Source organism: Parus major, chromosome 2, assembly GCF_001522545.3.
Source record: "Parus major isolate Abel chromosome 2, Parus_major1.1, whole genome shotgun sequence".
Taxonomy (NCBI): Eukaryota; Metazoa; Chordata; class Aves; order Passeriformes; family Paridae; genus Parus; species Parus major.
Genome location: NC_031769.1, coordinates 125,171,644 through 125,194,327, shown reverse-complemented (window position 1 = coordinate 125,194,327; position 22,684 = coordinate 125,171,644).

Genomic DNA, 22,684 nt, shown 5'->3' with positions numbered 1-22,684 from the left:
AGATAAAAAGACAGGCCACATCAAATATATCAAAATAATTTGATTTTTAAATACCATTTGGAGTCATCTGAGAATGAGTAGTCAGTTGTGCTATTTGTAGGGAAAGACTGTGTCAGCTCAGATATCACTGCCTTACTGTCACCCAGGATGGCGTTGTCTCCTCAGTAGTGACCACACACTCAGGGGTCTTAGTGGCAAGGACTGAACCAGAGCTTACATCAAGACAATAGTTTTGATCCATTTTTGAAACCCAGGACTCCTGCAGGATTTTTCTTAGCTAGTTTCTCACAAGGTACCCAGAAGGACTTCTGCCCTTCTGTATTTTGCTAAAGTCCTTTCTATTAATTTAGTTATTTTTTTTTTCTATTAGAAGAAAGTGGGAGTGGAGGGGAGTAAAAGAGACAGAGAGGGACAAATAGATTCTCTGATGTGACCAGCCACAGAACAATCAATTAAAAGGAGGTTTCTCTTTCAATTTTAAAGGCTTTAATGTTCTACTAGGAGATTTTCTTATCTTCTACATTTATTGCAGAGAGAGCTCTCTAAATATCAGTATTTCCACTGGGAAGAAACAAAATACTGTTCTTCCTTTCCTCCTGATCAGGAAATCTTGCAGTATTTTTCATCATCTGTCTCTAATATGTTGTTTAAATAAATAGTAGGAATCATCGGCCTCCTCATTAGATATAGCAAGGCTTTGCTGATATCAAGCTTAAGATGACAAAAATAAAACCAGCCTAAGCAGAGAGTTAGAAAAATAAATGTAATTCCCTTTGTAATGTATGACTGAAATGTGAGACAAAAAAGTCTCACAGATAAACTGTGCTTTAAAGAAAATGAATGAAAAAGCCATTAAGACTGCTGAAGAAGTCTAAACTTCTACTTCTCCTAGTTTTCTATTGTCAAAGGTAATGGTTTCAAGGTAAAAAGAAAATAATACTTCTGTACTGTGTATAAGCTTCCTTGATATCTGATAGACTAATCTAACCAGACTTGTTTTCAATACCAGGTACAGCAGGTAGGGGAGATCCCAAAACTTTACCAAATAAAACAACAGCAAATCAATAAAAAATGAAAAGACTTGTTTAGATGTTTAAGTCTCCCAGACATTCTTTCTTTTTAGAAAGGAATGTCTGTTCTATATAATGCAATAAATCTAGATATTAATATCATGGGATCTTATCACATTACATGATTTCTTCATTGTTTGTCATACACTATTTTTAGGCTTTTTATATACATGCTTTGGGGCAGATTGAGAGATATGTTTTGTATTCACCTCTTTTTCCTTTCAGTCAGCACATGGAGCTGTTTACAGTAAAAGGGAATTATGTTTCAAGATCATGAGCTTAGTATGCGGTTTCTGTCAGTACCATTTACAAATGTCACGTTTACAAGAGATATAAAAACACAAAGTTAGAGATTAGCATTTTTCTTTGCAGACTCTGTATTTAACTAATAACTTTCATGGCTTGATCTCACTTGCCCTCACAAGAAAAGACATTTAGTTGCTTGCAAAAAGTAAGACAAGAATAGTCAGTTGTTTGACTTTTTTTTTTTAATTATTTTTTTATTTTTTTTAATATTTTTAACATTGTAAATCTTTATATGGAGAGAGGTAGAGCAAAGGTAGTGAAGGAGATGTGGTAGCCTGATGGGCAACCAGTTCTGGTTACCTGTTTCTCAGCATTTGCTTTAATTAAAGTTGTGGGGTTGCAATATTAATTTTGTTCCCTGGAGGAGTTACCTAAGCAATCCTCAACCTGATGAGAACAACACCAAACAGCCCCAGGACATTGCCAGAGAGTACTGCTGTTCTTATGAGGCTGCATTACTCACAGATATTCATAAAAAACATTCAAGTTTTTTCAGGTACCAGGACACCATGTGTTTCATAAAGACATGTATTAAGCATATTTACTGTCTGCATTATGAATTTCTAAATCAGGTGTGATTCAGCTGAACTTCTTAACTTTGTTTGTGTTAGGACATATTTTGTCTGTGTCCTGTCTACACACAGGATAAGGTCAGGGTACAAATTTTTCTTCAGTGTGCCTTGAGTTTTACTGGAACAAACTCAACCACTAAACCAAGAAGGAAGGGAAAATAGTGCCTCCAGTAACCAGGCTCCCAAGGGAACAGGGCAGTAGGCTGGATTTGCATGGCTCACCATAGTTCTGCAGTTTAAGGCAAAACCAAGAAGGTGAAACTCACACATATTTTTTAAGTCAACTTTTCTCTGAAAGTAAGTGAGAAGAAAGAACAGAAAATGTAATTTTGTTCCTATCTTTCACTGGTTATAATCTTAGATAACATATACCATATTTGAAAGTAGCTGACAAAGAAAAAATATAGAAGTAGGTGCATAAAGAAATGAACAGGAAACTAGATTTTAAGTTGAACATCGAAAAGAGTCAGTACTATTACTAATAAAATGAATAATTTGTTTTTCTGCATGAGGGTTTATGAAATTTTTCTTAGTCAATTCATACTTTGTAGAACACAGCTTTTGCAAGGATAATGCGTCAGTAGAACCAGAAAAAAATCCTTCCTCAAATACCTATTGAATGCAAAATAAACAAACAGAAGACATCATCATTCCTTCTTACAATTGGGAAGCTTGAGCATATGCAACTGTATGGTAAAAAGCACATTTTACCTATCTACTGTGTCACCCAAGTGGCATCTATACATTTGATATCTCAGGATGTTGATAAATAACTGCATTTAATGAAGGTACAAAAGTGAACAATTTTGTTTGTACTTTCAGTGGAAGACAAGCAGTTTAGGAAGTTTATTCAGCTTTATAATGATGAATTCTGTGTTCTGAGGGAGGTTTGACACAGTTTAAATGTAATGCTTTCAACAGATGCATTCCCCGAGGCAGATACTACGTCTCTATGTGCCTGTTTAAGTATTCTCACCTTAAAGTCAGGTGAGGACTCTTTCAACTCCTCACCCAGATCCCACCTAGCCTATTCCCAGCACACCTGGGAATCAGAGGTCATTCAGATAAAAGCTCTCTAAAAACTCTTTTCTCTGAAACTTACTGGTTGTTTCATAAACTTTTTGGGTTGCTGGCTCATGTTTCTTTTGTGATTTATACCTGGAATTGCCTGTTAGAGTTTTGAATTTCAACAATCAGATTTGACCTGCCATTCAGATAGCTGCCTCACCCTCATTTCACAGCAATCAGAATTCCCTGACATCTCAAAAACAACCAGACCTTAAGGAAATAAACTTGACACTTTATTTGGCCTTGGCTTCAAGTGCAGAAAAACATGAGGATGCCAACTCCCACTATGAAGTTAGAGGACAGCAAAAAATCAGATCAACAATGTTGAACATTTATTGCTCACCAGTCACAACACTTTTCCATTATTACAGGCAAGTGGGAAAGAATATGTAACTGAATGGTCTTCCTATATTTTGTGATTTAGCAAATCAGTGTAGAAGATGACAAACTGGAAGTTACCTCTTCTACTACGGAGTAGAGCTAGTGCTGCTCATGGCTGGAGCTGTACTTGCTGAGGAGGCTTGTGAGTGATGCCTTTAGTTTTCAGTTTCTACCTGGTTTAAGTAGGCTTGGACAGTACAGATGGAGGTTTAGCAATGACCAGAGCCAACACTGCCATCAGCAAAGCTAATTTTGGAGAGATCTTTCCATCACCTCTGTTGACAGGAATATGACACAAGAAAACCAGGATAGCTCCTGCAGCTGGAATTTTGTAACCACTACGTTGAGCCAATGAGCAGTTGATAATACAGCCTGTTTGTAAGGAACACTTGTGAATTCAAAACTTCAAGAATATTAATTTAATTTAATTTAAATTTAATTAAATATTAAAATGTTCTTTCCTTTCTGATAACCAAACTCTTACTCTTTGTTTCCTGCCATATACACACAGATCAACAGTATAAAAATGCTTATCTGAAGGTATTAATCTTACATCTGCCCTTCCAGAACATTTATACACTTGAGCAGAAATTCTGAAGCACATTTTATAATTAAAAATAATTTTAATTTTTCTTCCTGCTATTCTGTTAAGGTTTTATTGCAAAAAAAAGATAAGAAGGCTACACAGTTTAATGCACTGAAAGCCCTCTTGCTCCTTGCAAGTAAGACATGAAACTATTCACTTTTTTCCCTTGGAAAAAAAGCTAAAACAAACAACACATGTGAGCAGCAGGCTCATTTAAACAATTGATTATTCAGTTTCTACAGTTAAGACACACAAAGCTTATCTCCAAAGCCATGAAAAAGACAATTTTTTTTACTAAATGTCCAAGTAGAAAAGGCATTATTTTGTATCTGGAAAAAAAACACATTTTTTCCTTTCAGTGTACATTAAGCAATGTGAAAAGGTAACTTATATCCAAAAAACCATTCAGGTTTACCAGAATGTATCCTGGATCAAAATAATTTTTACTGTCAGATTTTTTAATTATGAGTACCTAGAATCAGGTTTCTGGAGGTCTTTTTTGGCAGTTAAATTTACATGTTCTGATTTCTAGTAGCTGTTAAGGAATGGTAAATTGTAGAGGATTTAGAGACAACAGTTAATGAGAATATCAATAGGATGTAGGATTTTGCCACTCTGCCTCAGCTCCTGGTCTGAATACACATGGCTACTTCTCTGTCCTAGTCATCAGCATCCTCTGAGCTCACTGTTGGGGACAGGATACACAGTACTCAGTGATAATAAACATGCCAGAACCTGGCTCTTGAGAGGTCAGACTGATGCTTCAGAGCAAAGGAAGTTTTTACAAACCATATGCAGAGGTTACTTTTTGCAGACGTAAGTCTGCTTGCTACCAAGGCAGCTGCACACATGATCCAAAACAAAACACTTCCTTCTGTTCTCCACCTAATATGGCATTTTAGCTAAAACCAAAAGTAGGACTTACAACTGGAGCTACATTTTTGTGGAGACATTTGCAGATAAATCACTGCATAGAATTTCATTATGTGAAAACAGATGAGCCACACATTTCTGTGCAAGTGTTCAGTTTAATTTGCCAAGTTTAATGTTATTTGTCAATGCTTAAATTTCACATTCAATAAATTTGTGCTATCTAAAAACTCACCCAAATTTTCTTCACAGTATCACATTTTTTAGACAGTTTTCAGAGTGTCCTTGAATGTTTTAGTCTGAATCAGCTTTCTATTAATAAGTGTAAATAATGGGTAATAAATCTTTACTGCTGAAAAGTTGAGCTGTTCATGAATTGTCGTATATTCAGAGGCATGAGACCTTCAATTAACACATCTCTACTGCTCAGATGCCTAGTACAATGTACTTGGAAATCTAAAAATCTTGACCTTGAAAGAAATCTCCAGGAGGCTTCTCATAGAGAAATGTTGTATTAGTTTAGTGACAACTTTAGTACTTCACCCAAAAGTTTAATGATTCTCATTGCAGGAAAACACATAGAAAGGGGTCACTATTAATATTGGTCCAGCCCATCAGGCTATTTGACTAATCTTTTTTTTTATAGCATTTCAAAGAAAGTATTAAAAGCTAAAGAGTATCCTTAAAAAATGAGATCTGGTTAAAGTCTGTCCAAATGTGGCTTCCAAGGAAGTGAGAAGAGTGCTGTAAATGAGTCATGTTAATTACAGACACGAGAAAGGTTTTGGCCATCAACATCAAAGAAAGAGAGATATAAAAGGAAAAGATAAAAAATAATTTCAGAAGCAAATACATAATTTTGGAATGAGTGAGTATTTCACTGTAATGCTGATGTTTTTGACATGGAAACTGCAGTAGGCATCAGCTTACTGGGATGTGAGCAAGTAACAGAACAAGGATGAAATCAGGGACGACACAGAAAACGTGAGGCAGAACAAGAACAGGCTCTAAGTAGCCTTGGTCAAGACAAAATTTGCCTGATTGGAAGGAGAATTAAAAAAAAAAATCTAGCAAACAATGTGGAATTGAGGCCTGAGAAGATCTGTTGCCGAGTACATCTAAGCTACTTTGTTTTTTTAATAAGACACAAATTTAAAGTATATAGAGAAGCTCTCAAGCTACCCTAATACCAATCCTTTCAAGACCAGCCTATGTTATATTTACGCTTTTCCACTTGTTGCAGTAGGTAACATAAGGGACACCATTGTAAGATGTTCACTGTACTGCAACCTTTTGACCACCTCCTTGACCTTGCTTCATCTGACATTGTTAGTGAAAAGGGGAAGAAAAAGGCTCTAGACCACGTTTGTGAGATCAGCCCAAAATTTTGAATTCATATTAAGGCTTTCCTGTGACAGCCTCAAGCAAATACCTCTTCAATATAAATGTCCCAAATGCTTAGAGGATGTATCAGCAGCATCCATGGGTAGGACCAAACTATGTTCCCATCACAGATTAAGAAAGAAGTCACTAATTTCTGAATATAAAATGTAACCTTCAAAGTCTGGCATCAGAATCTGGCATAATTTCAGATCAGCTGTGTACCAAATCTCCCTTTTATTAGGCCTCAACTTTGAAAATGCTCATGGTGTCATTCCTTCTCACACACACATCTCCTCCTACTCAGCTCTCATTTATTTCTCCACAACTTCTCAGCAGAAAGCAACAATTTTTCCAGGGGAAAAAAAGTCAAGAAAATTGGCATTCTATTTAGTGGTCACCATAATGCAAACCAGATGACTTCCTCACATTTGCAGAACTGAGACTTCTAACACCCTTACCAATCTTGTCACTCCTCCCCTGTCTGGGAAATTTAAACACAGACTTGTTCTGACCACTTTCCTCCTAAGGTCAGGCAACTGAAAACAGATTCTTCAGCATTCTGCTTTTGATGCTGTGAGAAAGGCTCTCAGGAATCCAGGATCTGCTCCTTCAGCAGATCACTAGGAAACAGAAGCAAATATAATTTGTCCCTTTGGGATGCTGATTTCCTGATGCCACGTCAAGTTGTCATGACTGTTATTCACGGTTTGAAAGGGCTGTCAGATTAACAGCAGTTGGTAAAGCGACAATGAACCAATGCACACTTTAATTTCTGGGTACTGATCCTAGCTAGGATGGTGATTTGGACTTGCCTGGTGTAACAAAAATTATCTTCTGTCGCATGGATATGCCAGATGTTTTCCCAGTGACTTTTCTGTACATACCCTTAAGTCAAAAGGCATCTTTTTTGATCACGTACTCTCAGTAAATAATGAGGATGACTAATCCTGATATTATACATGATAATTCATACAGAACAGACCACATGACCTCAGCTGTTCCTCATTTGGCTTCCTTTCCATCCTCATGGCCCTGTTTTGGATGCTCCCTAATGTCTTTGTATAAACTCAACTCATTGAGTTGGTTTGCCCTTTCCTCTGAGATAAGTATCTGTTGACACTTGCCTGTGCATCCATAATCTCAAGACTAACTCATTTGGTGTTTCTGCCACGGAAGAGGGATGATTTCCTTTCTCAAAGGACATCCCAGTGTGAACATTCTACCAGTGGCGTCTTCAGTAAATTTAAGGCTTCTGACATTACTTTATTGTTGTGCTACCCAGGCTTCACTTATTCTCTTTCACTTCCAAAGTGTACTGAAGTAGTACCATGTTTCTCACTTTAAAATTCACTGGTGAATAAATGTCTGTTTATATCTATAAAATTTCTGTCTACAACTCAGTTGGTTAAAAAAATTTTGGAAACAAAAGATTTTTGGAGACACTGAAACTGAGAAAGCAGAGGAGTTTCAAGGAAAAGTGAAATCTTTTCAAGTGAAGTAGTTCAGATATTAAAAAAATCTGTTGAATATATTTATTGTTATAGCGTTCTGCTTCTATATATGAAAAAATATTAATATATTTGTATTCTTCCCTCATACTCAATTTTTATATGATGTTTTTTGCCAAGCAGACTAACGTGGAACTAGAAAATAATAATTCCTTGATAATTCTGCTGTATCTGGTCATGCATGTGTTCCTTAATGACTGAAATGGCTATTTAAATAGTCATTTTGTTGGACAGAAGTTCTATCCAGTAATTAGAAAGCACAGAGTTTAATCCTCATACTGTCTCATGGATAAAAACTACTGAATTTATTTATTTCTGCTTGACCCTTAGTATTCATTAAACCCTAATGGGATATCATTCCTGTTTTTCCTTTCCTTGTGATTATTACTGCCTTCTCAAGTTTGCGTAGCAGGAGCTATCATCTGGCTTTCAGGCATATTCTTCAATGTAATATGAAAATACTTAAACATTGAGTGGGTGCTAGAAAGAGACAGGCTGTGGAGCACTAATTATGCAAAAGGACTAGGGTTCCATCTGAAATCCATTTACTCTCAAGTAGAGAAATTGCATAAGAAAGGCTTCTCATTTATTTGCTTTTATCATCTCATGATCAGAAAGTCTATCAACAGAAGCAGGTATTGTTAAAAAGGCTGAAAACCTTAAACTGTATTTGGATTTTTTTGAGTTTTCCTTTTTCAGAAAGGCATTACTGTGTTGGGTTCAGTTGTGAAATCTTGCCAATGACATTGCTATGCATAAAATTCCCTTTTCAGATATTCAGTTCTCTTAGAATAGATCTCAGTGTTAAGATTCAGAGCAGCTGTAAAACTGAAAGTGAAATCCTAGTGGAGCTATTGTAAGCATTTTTAAAGAAATATAGGGCAATTCAAAGCATGGTTCAGTATGTTTTAACCCACAAAAATCCTTTCTAGATAGACACCAAGATAGCATACAAAAATGTTTATTGTATTGTTTCATATTGAAAAACGAATTCTTTAAAATACGGTATTGTTCTTGATTTAGAATGATTTAATACTATGAAAATGGCAAAATATAGGCTTTTAATTCTGTCCTGTGCAATTAGATACTAAGTCGGGGCCTATAAGTATTTTTTTTTCTCTTTACTGCCTTAAAATTTTACTTTGAATGCAATTCAAAATTGAAGGGGCCATTGAAAAGATGATTCTTCTTTATGGATCTTGTTCTATCAAATAAAGTTTTAATCTATGATATTTACAAAATTTGATAAGTTATTTGAGTCAGACTGTGTTGAGTCCATAGACTAGTGGTGATATGTGAAACTGCATTAAAGGAATTTTTTTTCCTTGTCCTGTCCCTACATTTCTTAAAAAGCCTCAGTTTACAAGATTTTGCCAGAAAATAAAAAACACACACAAAAAAGACAAAATGTTCAAACAAAACATTCCTCCATACCACAAAATATATAAATCATGGATTTTTTTGGTTTTTAGCAAAACAGAAAAATTTCAATTTTTGAATGCTTTAGCAAGAAAGCAGTTCCAAATACTTTCAGGAGGGCTGGAAATATAAAAATGAGTTCATCTCAATAATAAATTATTTTAAAATAATTTTTTAAAGCATAAGATACATGGTATTTCTCCATTTTAGTGTAATGAAGGCTTCTATTGTTGTTAAACTTGACATTTGTTATTGCTGAAGAAATTAATGTTTTGTGAGATTAACCCTATCTAATTAGAAGCTACATGTTTAGTTTATTAGACAATTTTTTAAAAACTTTTGGTATCGTTTGATTTTCCTGATAAAACAGCACAACCCATTTGCAGATTAAAAACTCAGATTAAAAAGCAGGATAATTAAGACTTATTGCTAGACATTAGTGTTTTTGAGTAAATCCAGTGTCCCAATTGCCTTCTTTTACTCATAAAATGTCTTCCCTTATGATGGCTGAGATGTATCTATTAATGAGAAAATAAAACACTTAATGTCGTTCAAAGAAAAAAATCTACTCAAGAAAACCTCATTCCCTAGTTTTCATCTCCTGTAGAAATAATGTATAGGAAATTCTCTTGGGAATAAGCACAACAGGAACTATTGCACCATTAGGAACCTGTACTGCACTTCACTTCTGAAGGCCCACTGCTGGGTTAATTTTTACAGGATATGCTCCATTTTTGGCAGATAATCACTGTGATAAGAATTTCCTTCTGCAGATGTCAGGATTATTAAAAAATACAGCTGTTCTCTGAGGAAAGTAAGAAAATTAGGTGCATGATAGGAAAATGAAAAAAAAAACCCAAAACCCTGGTAAATAATGCAATGCATGAACAGAAGAAAAAAAATTAATTAAAGAAGAGTAAAAAAGATTTCTGGTAAAAAACTTGCTCTTAAAAACATTTATTATTGAAAATATTAGCTGCCAGCTGAAGTGAGTTATGCAGAGGACAGATAACAATTCTAGGTGTGTCTTGAATGAATACTGACTGCAGAAAGACAAACTTCATAAGCAGCTCTGCTGACCTCCCTTCAATTGATGGAAATATGAATTTATAGTATGAAAAAAATGTAGATTAATTGCCCCAAGCCATACACAAGCTCAATATGCTAGTCTTGTAGAAGGATCCTTTATTTGTGAATCACAGAAAAAATTTACATCAGAGAAGGAAAAAATCATAACCAGGATAATTTAAGTTATAACTTTATGATGCAGTAATTAGTGAAAATGGGTTGAAAAGTAGTTCTAAGAGGTAAATATCTGCTGTGAAACCCAGTGTAACATGCACAGCACTTGATGTTTACTGATTGCATTTATTGAAGTTGTGGATCTCAGAAGCAGCTTCACTCTTCAGGAAAAGAAATGGTTGAAACTCCCCTAGGAAAATGAAGTTACATTTTTACAACTTACACTCAATGTGAATTTTGGGTGAAAAAAAGGATTCAAACACTATGAAAGTGGTGTAATATAGATAATACCTTTCTTTTTCTGAGGCAAATTCTGTAAAACCTTTGGAAGACAGAAGAAAAATTAAAAAAAATGATTACTGGGTGGTGAAAAACTTTCACCACACTGATGTTATTTTTTCTCAAAGGTTCACATTGGGTCAGAAACACTTGAAAGGTGAAAGCTAGTCTTTTAAACCACCTTGCAGAAAGTGGCACCATTGCTTATAATTTCTTATGATTATTATCTGAGCAATGCTGTCTCAGGAAGACCTTGAAGTAAGATCTCAATATGGTTAATAGATTAATTGTTAGAGTAAATCACTTTACTGAGAGACTCGAGGATGAGATTAGATATTTTTCTAGAAGCTATACAAAACCTTCTGACGGGTTCAGAGCTTGATGTCCTTGCTTCCAATAAACATGTGGCCAGGCTAGATGCTCCAAATGGACTCTGAAATTCTGATTTAAATACACAAGTCCCTAGGGAGCCTGTAGAAAAAGAACAAGAAGGAAGGCATGCTGAACTAGTATTGTACTTAAAGGGTAGGGGAAAGTAGGGTATGAAATCTGAGCATATGGGAAAGTGCAGAAACGCTGGGAGATAAGTTATTGAAAACCAAATTTGTAAACTGCCAGTTATCTTAGATTCTCCTTAGAAGTTTTTTTGTTTTAAATTATAGATTTCGACCATTTTTAAAAATCTTCTTTTTTTAGCTCATGAAAAGAAAAAAAGAAATGTAGTACCTCTTTTTTTCCTTCTACTTGAGAACTTAATTATTTTCAAACATAATATTGCTAACTTTTTCTGGCCATAAAAATAAATGAATGCAAGAAAAATATTACTTGAAGACATGTTTTCCTTGCTCTAAAGCCAGCCAAGACCTTCATCCTCATATTATACTAATTATATCCTTATTTTCCATACTTTTTTTTCCCCCCATGAAAAGATTAAGACAGTTTTAGAATATGTGTGTCCACTTGCCTTCTAGGACATGATAGTTTAAAGCTAAAACAAAATATACTATATATAATGTAAAACCAATAGAAACAAGATAAAATCTCATTTACAAAAACTCCTTCATTAATGATCATGAAAATATGTTAGTAAATTCTATTTAAACAACAGTATTAGAAAGAAGTTTATTTTCTGCTAGTGAACTGGGGATAAAATTTTCCTAAAAACAGTCATTATAAGCCTTTAAATTAATTATAAATAATATCTCAAGTAAATTGTATATATTGACTTGAAAGACCTTAAATGGATTTGTCTAAATCCTTCTATATTGACTACTGATCACTTCTACCTAGATTATCACTTCTACCTAGATTATCCATGAACAGATGAAAACACATTGGTTTAAATCCAGACCATGGATTTGTAGCTGACATGAAAAATTTCTTATCAAAGTTGTTGACCAAGTGGTACCGGAATGATCATACTCGACACAAATATGTGTTCAACAACAATGGTTTTGCATCATGAAGTATCTCATACCCTTCTAGCATGAGAACCTATCAGATGTAGTAGGTTACTCTTTATTTTAAGGAATTGATCCTTCTCTCAGTCAAAAAATTGAGATGGAAACACAGAGAAAAAGTCTCATGATAAACCCAGTTATGTCCTCATTTAATAGAATTTAAAATATCTGGAGAATGCTTTTTCTTATTTCTTCCATCTGCCATGTAACTTATGTGCTGAATTGCCTCTGTTACAAAATCCTACAGACCATCTTGCAGAAAAGATGTTGTCAAACTTTGGCAGTGTTTCTTGCAAGTTTACAAGTAAATTAATTAGGTCTCACCCTTGATATGATGTAACTTTGCACACAACAATGCAGATATCCTTATATTGACAATGCCAAAGTGAAGCATGAAAATTGTGAAAGCAATTATATTTCTTAGTCTTTGATTTGGCCCTTTCATTAATGATTTGCTTTCTTCAAGTTAAGACAGAAAACCTCACAGAAATTATATGAAATTTAATTAATCATTAAACTAAATTCAAAAGATCTTAAATGGAAAGTATTAAAGCAGAACAACACAATATTTACATTAATTGCAGATTTTGCTACTTAGTCCTATGTCAAAAATATGAGCTACATAGGTTTGTTATTAATTACTTTTTATTTTCATGGAAGCAATTCATTCAAACTATTGTTTAATTATATTTTATCTATGTCTGGAGATTTATTTTCCAGGTTGGCACTGATGCTGTTTGAAAAGTGATGTATTATGGAGACCTACTGAAAGAGAATCAAAGGTGATAGCTGTCCACAGAAACTCTGGAAAAGTATGCATGCATTGAGAGAAGCAACAAAACAAATTTTCTTTTTGAACAAGCAAATAATCAGTCAAGCAAGGCTCTTTCTTAAAGAGCAATATCCTTCAAAGAGATGATATAAGTATTAATGAAAGGTCTAATGAGACATTAGAGAAATGAGTAAAAAAGTTTCATTACTTATTTTTTGTTTTTGTGCTTTAACTGTGGCATAATTTCAAATGATTTCTCTGGTGTAAGTTTTGTGATTTAGTCAAAGTAAATATACAAGTCTCTAAAGAGGAAAAAAAATTATCTGCTTTGCATGAATCTAATAGTCCATTAGATTCATGCAAATCCATGAATCTAATGGACTAACAATCCATCCTGATTTCTAACTGTGATCTGTAGGTTTGGCAATACCTTTGGCAGAAAAAAGGTTTTGGATTGGCAATTAGAAAATATTCACCTTTTCAGTCAAACAACCACAAAAAAGAGATATCAAGAGGAAAAACAACCCAAAAACTTCAAAGAGAACCAATCAGCAATTTCCAGATAAAAGATTAAGTTCATACTCTTATTTTTTATTAATAAATGCAAGGATTCTGACCAATGAGGAAAAGACAAAATGATTCAGGAGAATGACACTTGGGAAATATCCTAATCCATATAGATCAAAAATCCAAAGAATATGGAGGGGGGAGAATCCTCTACCTTGGACCTCTGAAAAAACAGACAAAGAAAGTCCCTTTTCCAGTAGCAAAATTTCTTCAGCAAATATAATGAATATGGACAGTCCTCTTCACTGGTGAATTCAATTTGCATTTATGTGTGTAAATTAATTTAAGCTACTACAGACCAATAATTTCAGGTGGTTTCAGCAAGACATAAAGTTTTAAAATACGTTGCTGAAACAAAGAATAATTTTAAAAGTTGTGTGAACAATAAATGTGATTTGAACCCATGTTAGCTTACCAAAAATCAAACAAATTTAATATCTTCTCTCATATCTGATTTTAAAGAAAAAAAACTCAAGCCATGTAATTAATCTTTTTACATAGCAGAAAAAATTTATTCTACTGCTTTCAGAGAATGGCTGTTACCTAAGGAAGACAGATGAGAAAGAAAATGAGAGCTTACTGAAGAGAAAATTGTCATATGGAAAGCACTGAAAATGGATATATCAGAAGGTGGATGTCTAACTAGTGATGTACTGGCATATACAGCTGATGTTTTTTTATTAATAGCCTTGGCATAAAGAATAGAATATATTGCTGCAATTTTCTAACATCATTAAATTGACGGCCTCACACCAGTGAATGATTGAAATATTGCACATTGAGGGCCAAATGTCTTGAAAGCACAAGTTCTCAAGAACAAAAATAAAAAACTTAGTAGAAGCAGCTAATTTATTTTGCTGTATGTGAGAGCTTCTCAGCAGGAATCAAGTGAGAGGAGATGAACTAGGCTGTATTAACTAATCTCACAAGGACCACTCCTTCCCTGTGTGATTTTCAAGTTTATCTTATCTATATAGACCTATGTATAGTCTATCTTATGTGAATAACTTAATTGGATTGACTACTTTTGCAAAATAAAAGTTGAAAAGGAAAGTAATTCTTGTTCATTATGTACGTCAAAGGTACAAATGAAAAGGTAGTTAGGTTTTTACACCAAAGCCAAATAGCAGCACAAAAATAAATTAGCATATATTGATAAAAAATTCATAAAGGAAGGAAATTAGAAAGTGAAAAATAGTCATCAGAACAATAACGTTTTGCAACATAAATTCTAGCTAGTTTTAGGACATAAATGGCTAAGCAGACTGCAGAAATGCCTGCAATTATAACACCTCTATCAATGATGGACAATAGTAGTATCAATGATAGAGAAGGACTTTTCAGTTCTGGGTGCAAATTGTTGTTTTCAGTATGTCTGAACTAATTTGTAAAGCTATTTAAAATACAGAGTATTTGGAGCTTTGCAGTGAATCAGATTTCCCAAGTACATGCCAATATAAAAAAAAAAAAACACATTGTAGAGCACAAGAGTGTTTTATTTTACCTTAATTTAATTTTTCAACAGTCATTAGCATATTTACATTAATCATGTTTATGCTGCTAATATTCAGAAGTACTCTGTCAGCTCCATCAACAATGTATCATACATTAAGCAAATTACTTGTTATGTAGAAATGCTGAAATTACTAGATTGACTGGTATAGGGTTCAAACAATAATTTAATTTGAAACAATAATAGAAAAATATTTATAGGATAATAGGACAAAAAATACTGTGTTCTAAAATTTAACATATTGATAAAGATTTTTGCAGTCTTAGGGTAGACAGTTGTGAATATTTTTATCTATAAATAGATAGAGAACTTTGGTCCTGTACTTTTAATGCTAACTCAACAAAAGTTAAGGTCAACAGAACTCACACATATGGTATTTATCAAGCAAGTTTATTTTACTGCATGTGATCATATGATTTTACTTTTGCTTAGACTTCCTATAACTCATGTATTCTTCCTTTTCAATTACTAAAGGTAATTTAATAATTCTGCTTTTTAAACAAAGAACTGTTATTGCTCAAATGCCAAAGAAGTGCTTTGGCAGCCTTAAAGCAGGGTATAATGGCTGAAGATGTTAATCTGAAAATTTTACTGTGGGAATCTAGATAATTTCCTGAACTTTATTTTGTGTCATGTGGGAGACTGAAAAGTAAACTAAAACTTGAATGTTATTAATGCTTAATTCTAGTAAATTTTAAATCTGCGTGCTTAGCAACTTTTGATTTTCTGAGTTTCCCCAGTACTGGTTTTTCTATTTCATATACTGAGAAAGGGTTGTTAAAACAAATTGTTTAGAATATCCCCTAAATATTTTTCTCTTTTGTATAAGCGTGCAGTAACACAGATTTTCAGAGGTAAAGGGGCTGATGTGAAAAATTAACTAAATTAAAAATTAAAAATTAAAAATAAATTAAAAATAAAAAAATAAAAATAAATTAAAATTAAATAAATATTTTGTGTACCAAAATAGTAATAGAAGACTCCCATTTGTTGACCACTCATTTATAAAGCAAGTAAGTTTTTCTATCTCATATTACACTAGAAGTCTATTCTATATATTAAATAATAATAATAATGATAATAATGATGATAATAATGATGATGATGATGATGATGGATGATTATGATAATGATAATGATGATAATGATAATGATAATGATAATAATAATAATAATAATAATAATAATAATAATAATAATAATAATAATAATATACTTCATAAGGGCCAGGGAACATGGCCAAAATTATGGATCATAAATCAGGATTTCTATTGTTGTATATAGTAAGAACTGTTGAGACATGTGAAATGAATGAAATAATGCTCCAAATTTGAATATTTCCTCCACAAAAATTCATTTGTACAGTCATACCTATGAAATTCACATTCACAGAGAACTTGTGGCACATGAGCAATCTCCTACAGCAACTGAATGCATGTGTTAGTTCTCAGTTGTTCCTTTTGCTACCAGAAAGTTTCTGTTCTTGTTTTGTTCCTGCTGTTTTTAGAAATGGAAACCTTAAGGAAGGTCAGACCTTCAAGAACAGAAACCTGTCAAAGCAGGCCATGTGTGAGACAGACTTGGCAATGCTTCTTAACAGGATTTTGTCTCCAAAAATTCATAAGAGATTATGCAAAGGCAGTGCAACAGTTTAGAGTTTACCTCAAATCTTCTCTTCAGCAGTTTCTTCCCAGCCATTTTATCAGGTCACCTTCCACATTACTCCTGTGTGACTCCTTCCAGTGACTAACTCCATCTAGAAAACCTCTCAGTATTTCCCTGGATAGTCACGGTGCCCCTGTTTGCAGATATTTGGATTCATGATATTGGAAAATTCCAATATCACATACCAGATATAGCTGTGATTTTTATCTTTACGGTAAGAAACAAAATGTTCTCTCTTCTCTGTGGTGAGTCAGAAGCTGATGATTGTTCTCATTGCTTACCTTTTTTTCTCAAGAGCAAAGAAACACATCTTTCTTGACAACCTCATAATTCCTGACTTTTTTCTGTCAGATATTATCAACTGTTTTTCATTTGTTTCTGTTTTTCCTTTGCATTTAAATACTTTGTATATGATGCAATTCTACAATAATTTAGGCAATACAAAGTTTCTCTCTTGACTTCTATGAAAATGGTCCTCAGTTATTTACATGGTTGTCAAACTGTTCCTTTTTTGTTCATTAAACTATGAGTGTTATTATTTTAAATTTCATTCGAGAGGAAAAAGACATTCAACCCTATCCCCATCATCCTAAATGTAATACATGAACTCCTGAATTTATGAGCGAATCAATCTTTCAAAAAGGGGTTCAGAACCTGTATGTGATTTCAGCAGAAGAGAATTTCTGTGTACTAACAGAAGTCTTTGAACATCTAATATCTTGTATATAATGATTGGATCCATATGGGATAATGATAGCAGTAAGAGGAAAGCTTTGAACTGAAGATTAAGCATAAAAAATTGGTGCTCCTTAGAACAGAAAAACCACAAGACAAATGCCTTAATAATGAGTTCCCCTTCCTTTGATGATGAATGATCCTCTCCTTTAGCTTTTATTGCTGGGCATGACATAATTTGGTATGGAATTTCTCTTTGATCATCTTGGGTCAGCTGTCCTGGCTTTGTCCTCTCCCAACCTCTTGCCCACTCCCAGCCTACTGGTCTTTGGGGAGTGTGGGATTTGGAGAGACAGCCTTGATGTGTGGAAGCAGTGCTCAGCAGTACCCAAAATTGGTGTTTCATCAGCACCATTCTAACTACAAATACAAAGCATAACCACAAGGGCTGCTATGGGAAAATTAATTCCATATCAGCCAGACCCAATACAATTGCCATGTGTTATTCCATACCGTTTACATCATATTCAACCCCACAGAATTTAATACATTTATACATGTTCTAGACATAATTTTGTATCCAATTCTCTTTACTGAAACAGCTTCTTAGCAGCATAGATTATAAACATATATTTAAACCACCTTTATACCAACATACAGATTTGTACATTCTCATTAACTACTGTCCTTAACAGATAGCTATTCTTCTGTTCTACTCCTTCTAGTATTTATGAAAACAGGCTGTGACTTGGGCACTGTAAGTCAAAATGGGTGCTCAGGACAGGAGAGTAGCACATCAGCTTGGTTTAGGTCTCTGTCACCTGGATCACTGTTTGTCAGTTCAGGTCATTCCTACTGTATTACTTCCTACAAGATATAACTTATATTGCAATTCTTCCCCAGTGAGAAACAAGCATGAGGGTCTTCCTATCCTTGCACACTACCACCAAGTACACCCAGCTTCTTGAGGGAGGAGAATCCCACAAAACAGATTTGTCTTTTCCCAAGAGTGGAGCAATCAACACTGCCTTCCCCTATCATTTGTATGCAAGGGGGACCTTATCTCTTCCTACAGTATGTAGGGGTTTTGTTTGGGCAGGGCACAATTCTGAATTCTGTTGTAATTGTGGGAGTTGTGGCACTTGGCATGTCAAAAATAAGTGTCCTACATATGGCAATGACTGCAGATTCTGAACACAGATGGGCATGTTGCAAAATTATGCAAAGAAATAAAGTGCATACAGTCAGAAAAATTGAAATTGGAGCTGTAATTATGGCAGCAAAAGAGCCACCTATGTAAACTATGCCCAGTACAAGCACTAAGGATAATAAGAAAAACTCTCTTACCAGCAAACTTCAGAAATCCAATGTTTCTGTCAGAAGATATCTACCACAATAAACAGGTATAAACCTAGGGAAAGGTGGGGCAGAACAGACAGAACAACAACAAAAATCCATAAATATAACCACCAACAGTCAGATTAATTTCTCTTTGGAATAGTCAGCTTAGGTATGTGGTGAAAACCTAATTATTTGGAATTGGAAAAAGTCCTAGACATTATAATATTGTACTGACATCAAAGAGAAATGGATGATCTAAGTCATGCTTCCATCTTAATTTTTCATTTCTAACCCCTGTGATTTTATGCCTTCCAAATAGTGGGATCTTTGATTTTTTTCACTTTGTAGTAAATTATTTGGAGTCAAAACACTGTAAAGTTCTGTTATTTCTATTAGAAGAGGACCATAGATAATTTACATTTTTCTCCTTCTCTCAGTAAAGGCCTCTACTGTGTTTATTACTTTACAAGCACAGAGCACAACAACTGCCTAAAAAACCAAGGCATCCGGGAACAAGGAGGAATTATGATGCCTATATAAGCTTTTGGATTCTTTAATACAGAATGTTGTTTCTTAATAATCTCTTTGTCTTAACATCCATAATTTTCTCTCATTTATCTCACAATTTTTTTGGTTTTTCTTATATTTGTGCCACAAATAAATGTCCTCCATACTTTCTCATTAGACCCTTCCTCTCAACAATGTTCTGCAGTACTATTGATGCTCTAGACATGTGGTATTTCTATTATTTTTCTCCGTGGTTATTTAATAAAGGACTAGGAGCACAAATGCTGCCTCAGTCTATGAAGCTACTACGAAATCTTCTTGGAGATTAGATGTACCTAAAGGACTGAATTAAACCCTTCCAAAACTATGGAGAGACCTTCTAAGAAAACACAATTGGTACCAATTGTGTGTAGAGTGGGAAAAAAACCCCTGTAAACAGACCAACTGAATAAGTGATGCATAGAAATGCCCAGGTAGAGAAAGTGGATGTCTCATCAACTTGAATGACACTGAAATATGCATTACAGTGTCCTTTGTACAGATTGGTGATGACCATCTGACCAGCATCACTACCCAAAGGAACAGGTTAAATGCATTTCCTACCATGCAGCACCCTGCATGAGGGAAAAGAAGCAATGTTTATTCTTTTCATATTAAAGAAATCAGTAAATAAAAAATAGAATGATGCCTGTAAATATCCATTTAATCATTCTCCCTTTTTCTGGACCCAGAAAAATTACATTGTCTGTGCAGTGGTATAGCTGGAGTCAGAAGAAAAATAATAAATAGCTCTGCTGAACTGATAAGCTGGTAGGAGAAAAGATATGGACTGGAACTCTTTTGTGCTAGAAAGCACTGAACCTGTTTTCTCATCTTTTGAGTGAGTGCTTTTATACAAAATGTACCATTGATATCACAACATTTTTCCACAATCTTAAATAAGATTAACAATGGAAATATAAGATATGTAGCAACCATAACAACTAAGTGTTTTTGTTCAGAAGTATCCATTATATTGAGTGCATCTACCTCAATGTAGAATCCAAATTAGATTCTGATGGGACAGAAGTAGTAAGCACATGCATACTTAGCAAGACAAAAAAAAAAACAACAACAAACCACCTCTTTTTTGTTTCTTTAGACAAGAAAGTTTTTTGTTTCTTTGTTTTTCTTTAGACAAACAGAAAATTTTAAATTAACTAATATGGATACCTCTGCTTCTGACAGCAGCTAAGCAGACAATTTCACAGCTCTAGCTTTTGTTGCTTTGTAGCTGCAGTTGTAGGCTTTCAGCAGGTGCTTTTTCTGGAATACCTTGGAAAAAACAGCACTGTGTATCTGGCAGTGCCACATGCAGACTCAGATGTGAAGTGACAATTTCCATCACATTTGGTTTACTACAAAAAACATGGAAAATGGTGTGTGATATGTAAGTAGAACATATAAATACAATAAAATTAGGCATAAGAACACTTTAGTGGGTACAAATATGTTCCATCTCACCTTTAAATATCTAAAATTATATGATCAAATTTTTCCTGGTTTCCTTTGTAGTCAATAGAAAACAATAAAAGCATCCAGAAGGTCCAACTTGATTCACGTTAGTTACATATTTTAGGTTAAAATGAATCACCTTCTGCAAGTGACGTTTTCTTGCCTCTGATTTTAAGTGTGTTACCAGCTCATATGTCAAGTCAAAGCAAGTCAAAGTTAAAAATCTCAATTTGGGAACTAAAATCCAACCCATACGTCATCCTGATGAAAGGATACATGCAAAATGCCCCCAAAAGACATTTACTAATTGATAAAATATCTTCAAGATACTTATTCTTAGCCAGCAGAACCCATTTTCAAATAGTTCACACAGATGTAGTTTCAATTGCATGAATATTGCTTATTGTAGGATGCAATTTTTGTTTCTATTTTTTGCCAAGAGTTTTATTGAAACACTATTTCATCTGTGTTGGTGTGGAGCAGTGTCATCTGAAATCTAATGACATTAAATACAGGTATTTACACGGGGGTTGTCCACCTCCTCCCCACATATATACTTTCCTGAATGCATACCTTACTCAAAAACATTAATTATTATATATTTCTGTTGTTTTTCCTTTTTAAATAAGCCTCCTTTAAATAAGAACCTAAAAAAGGTTCTGATTGTCTGTTTTCTAGCTTTCTCTTAGTTCTCTGGTACATTACACTGCAAAAATACTCAGGGATATCAGTGTATCCAGAAAATGGCAACAAAGGAGGAAATGGAGAATGTTAATGGATATTGTTTCCAAGGAAACAAAGCACCAGAGAATATAAGAAAGCCAAGAAGGATGTAATTCTTTTTCTTCAAGAAAACAAGGGAATAGAGGAAATGGAGAAGCTAATGAATAAATGACTTAGGTAAATAATCATGCACTTAAAACATTATTGTATCAAAATTGTCAAAATGCCTAATAAATGGTTTTGCCTTATATTCAACCACTGCCTTAGCTTCATCATTTTTTGCTCCTTCTAGAGTGCATCGTATTGTGAAAAGAGAAATACCTTTCACTTCTTAAAATACTTAACAATAAATGTTTTTTGTTCAAGACATTATCAATTAACATACTTTCTGATTTTTGAAACTGAATTCTTCCTGATAGGAAGGAGTTCCAGTATATTTAATGAGGCATTGGGACGGGGTGGCAGGAGTGAGGTGGGGACAGTAAAGGAAAAAAAATCAAAGTCTATTAAAGTATACTTTCCAAGTATGTCTGCCTCAAACAGAAGTCCAAAACATGTTCTCAACCTAGATAAACGGGTTCATCTCTTAATATTAACACAGTTTTTGATGTTTTACTACCAAATAGATATAATATTATGTTGTCCTAATACCCAGAAATTCAGGGCTTAACAACTTTAGCAATCAGATTTCTATTTTCTCGGCCAAAAATTTTGAGTGCAAAGGTAGGCATATCTAGGCTGCACTCTCAATTTTTATGTGTTTGCAAATGCTTTAACTTAAGACAGATCGGATGTGAGTGACTGAGCAAGATTAGATTTGACCTTTATAACTATAACTGAATTTTTGACAGAAAGGTGAGTGACAGTTTATTTTGTCCAGCCAACCTAAGGTTGGCTGAACAGTAATTTATAAAGTGTTTTTATCACACACACTAAAAAATCAGCTGAACAGTATAATTTGGCTGAAGTTAAAGGGAGAAATGGACAACTCCTTAAGAAATTTGAGGTTTCCCTCTCCCTCCCTCCTTCCTTCCTCCCCAACCACCTGAAATGCTTTGGAAGAAAAGTTAACAAGGGAGAGTCTCTGAGATCCTGAACTAAAACTATCCCATGAAAAAGTAAATTATCATACCATGGTGAGACAACAAATTCTGTCTCTAGGATGCTTCCACATTAACTTTTACAGGTGCACTTTTGAAGCCAGTCCCCCAACTGGTCACATCTACTGCTTCATTCACATTGTTGTGTGAAAGACAATAAATTAGCATCTACTGAAAACATTC